This window comes from Nerophis lumbriciformis, linkage group LG25, assembly GCF_033978685.3.
Source record: "Nerophis lumbriciformis linkage group LG25, RoL_Nlum_v2.1, whole genome shotgun sequence".
NCBI classification, from domain to species: domain Eukaryota; kingdom Metazoa; phylum Chordata; class Actinopteri; order Syngnathiformes; family Syngnathidae; genus Nerophis; species Nerophis lumbriciformis.
Genome location: NC_084572.2, coordinates 10057501 through 10061338, shown reverse-complemented (window position 1 = coordinate 10061338; position 3838 = coordinate 10057501).

The window sequence follows — 3838 nt, the reverse complement described above, 5'->3', positions numbered from 1 at the left end:
CAGTCAGCCAAACGTGCGGGTACAAACTCTTTCTTGAAAAAGAGAATCCTCACGTATCAACAAACAAAAGTAAGCATCCCGTAAATTATTTTGTATCCTATGACAACAGTTTGCCTCAATTCTGATCAAACTCATTGCTGTTCAACTTTTCTGGCATCTTTGTTTATTCGCTTTGCCTTAGCACCCGCCGGCTAGTTAGAGTTATCCACCTAGCCCACACTGCAAAAAGTCAGTGTTCAAAAACAAGAAAAAAAAATACAAAAATGAGGGGTATTTTATTTGAACTAAGCAAAGTTATTTGCCAATAGAATAAGAAAATTTGGCTTTTCAAGACTTTCCAAAACAAGTCAAATTAGCTAACCTCAATGAACCCAAAAATACATTAAAATAAGTATATTCTAACTAATAACAAGTGCACTTTTCTTGGTAGAAAACCAAATATGAGACCTTTTTTCTCAATATGTTGAAAAATATTCTTAAATGAAGTAAATGCTAGTGCCATTATCTTGACATAATGATATGCGCTCGGCATTACATTTCTTGCATTTTTCCATCGATAACATGACATCATCGCACCAAGTGCGTGCTCTTTCAGTCAATTAGTGCAATTAGTGCGCAAGGAATATATATAGAGTAATCGGTAGAAGATGGATGGATGGATATATATATATGTATATATATATATATATATATATATATATATACAGCCCGGCCCCCGACCAAATTATTGTAATTTTGAGGAATTTATCTGAATGTGGATGAACTATTTCTGTTGAAAATAGTTAGAAATGTCACATGTTAAATGTTTAAATATTAACTGTCAGTTTACTGTACTGTGCCAACTGTACTACTATATGAGTACCTATTTTCTATTATTTCATTGAAAATAAAACAGCAAAGTAAATTTGGCTGTCATCTGTTTTAATTATGAGACACAATTGTGTCAAAGTCATGATTTTTTTTTTTCTTGCTTGAAATAGGAAATGATTACTTTAAAAAAGTAGTTTTATACTTGCGAGTGTTGATGACACAGCTTTGCAACACTTGATATTCTAGTTTCAAGCATGTTTACTCAATATAGGTCATCAAATCTCAGCAACAAGCTGTAATATCTTACTGAGATCATTTGGGACCAAAACACTTAAAACAAGTAAAACACTCTAACATAAAAACTGCTTAGTGAGAAGAATTATCTTATCAGACAGAAAATAAGCAAACAATGGGAGACCGAGCTTTCTGCTCCGCCGCTCCCTGTCTGTGGAACGCTCTCCCCGACCACCTGAGGGCACCACAGACTGTGGATGCTTTTAAAAACCCTTCTTTTCAAATTTTTTATTTTTTTATTTTTTTTTTTTTTTAGATATATGCATACTACTTTTAGCTCTTAGGCTGTTCTAGTTTTTATTTTGTTTATTATCTTTTAATTTTATTTTTATTTTTTTTAATACAGTGTAGCACTTTGAAGTTGTTTACTCAATGTAAAGTACTTTTTACAAATAATATCTATTATTATTATTATTATTATTATTATTATTATAAGCAAATATCACCCTTATTTGAGATTTTTCATCTTACATGTATTTCAGCTTTTGCAGTGCACAGGTGTCAAACTCAAGGCCCGGGGGCCAGATCTTGGCCGTCGCATCTTTTTAACTGGCCCACGAACGCCCAGGAAAATATGCATCAATGACGTACTGTATTTTTCAGACCATAGGGCGCACAGGATTATAAGGCGCACTGCCAATGAGCGGGCCTAGTCAGGTCGATTTTCATACAAAAGGCACGCCGGATTATAAGGCGCATTAAAGGACTCATATTATTATGATTTTTTTCTAAATGTAAAAGACTTCCTTGTGGTCTACATAACATGTAACTAGAGATGTCCGATAATGGCTTCTTTATTACCGATTCCGATATCAACCCATACCGATATATACAGTCGTGGAATTAACACATTATTATGCCTCATTTTGTTGTGATGCCCCGCTGGATGCATTAAACAATGTAACAAGGTTTTCCAAAATAAATCCACTCAAGTTATGGAAAAAAATGCCAACATGGCACTGCCATATTTATTATTGAAGTCACAAGGTGCATTATTTTTTTTAACATGCCTCAAAACAGCAGCTTGGAATTTGGGACATGAGGAGGTTGAGGTGGGTGGGGTTAGGGGTAGGGGGGGTGTATATTGTAGCGTCCTGGAAGAGTTAGTGCTGCAAGAGGTTCTGGGTATTTGTTCTGTTGTGTTTATGTTGTGTTACGGTGCGGATGTTCTCCCGAAATGTGTTTGTCATTCTTGTTTGGTGTGGGTTCACAATGTGGCGCATATTTGTAACAGTGTTAAAGTTGTTTATACGGCCACCCTCAGTGTGACCTGTATGGCTGTTGACCAAGTATGTTGCATTCACTTGTGTGTGTGAAAAGTCGTAGATATTATGTGACTGGGCCGGCACGCAAAGGCAGTGCCTTTATGGTTTATTGGCGCTCTGTACTTCTCCCTACGGCCGTGTACACAGCGGCCTTTTAAAAAGTCATACATTTGACTTTTTGAAACCGATACTGATAATTTCCGATATTACATTTTAAAGCATTTATCGGCCGATAATATCGGCAGCCCGATAAACTCACTACACTGGTATGTTTTAGCCCTTTCATGGCGAGTTTACTGACAGATATAAGTAAGAACTTGACACTACTTTATATTAGAAATGGCAACAGCGGAGGAAGAAATGGCAACAGCGGAGGATGAATGTCACATAATAAGAAGATAGAGAAAAAGAAGAAGCTTATTGACTACAGTGTCGTCACAGACTACAAAGGCGAACGCGCGCAAATTTTCAGGACTTATGCAGATCCCAAATACAGATCAGCAGGTACCAGAATGTAAGAAAAGTTGCTCTTGTATAATATTGTGAAACAAAACACCAGATAATATGTCTTACCTTATACACACACCATAATAATACTCCTATGTTGAAGCACAGTACAATCCACCAAGCGGTGTGGCTTCATAGCTTACCAAAGTCCTACTGAAAACATTTTTGATAGATTTTTGAGCGCCGTGTGTAATGTTCTATATTTTCAATGGAACATATACAATGTTAGTGTTGTTTACTTGAGTCATATTGCAGTCTACATCTATCTCTTATGTGTGACTGCCATCATATTGCAGTCTACACGTATCTCTGATGTGTGACTGCCATCATATTGCAGTCTACATGTATCTCTTATGTGTTACTGCCATCATATTGCAGTCTACACGTATCTTTTATGTGTGACTTCCATCATATTGCAGTCTACACGTATCTCTCATGTGTGACTGCCATCATTTTGCAGTCTACACGTATCTCTTATGTGTGACTGCCATCATATTGCAGTCTACACGTATCTCTTATGTGTGACTGCCATCATATTGCAGTCTGCACGTATCTCTCATGTGTGACTTCCATCATATTGCAGTCTACACGTATCTCTCATGTGTGACTGCCATCATATTGCAGTCTACACGTATCTCTTATATGTGACTGCCATCATATTGCAGTCTACACATATCTCTCATGTGTGACTTCCATCATATTGCAGTCTACACGTATCTCTCATGTGTGACTGCCATCATATTGCGGTCTACGCGTATCTCTTATGTGTGACTGCCATCATATTGCAGTTTGCACGTATCTCTTATGTGTGACTGCCATCATATTGCAGTCTATACGTATATCTTATGTGAGACTGCCATCATATTGCAGTCTACACGTATATATTATGTGTGACTGCCATCTACTGGTCACACTTATCATTACACCATGTACAAAAAAAAAATATCTTCGAGGTCGGTAAG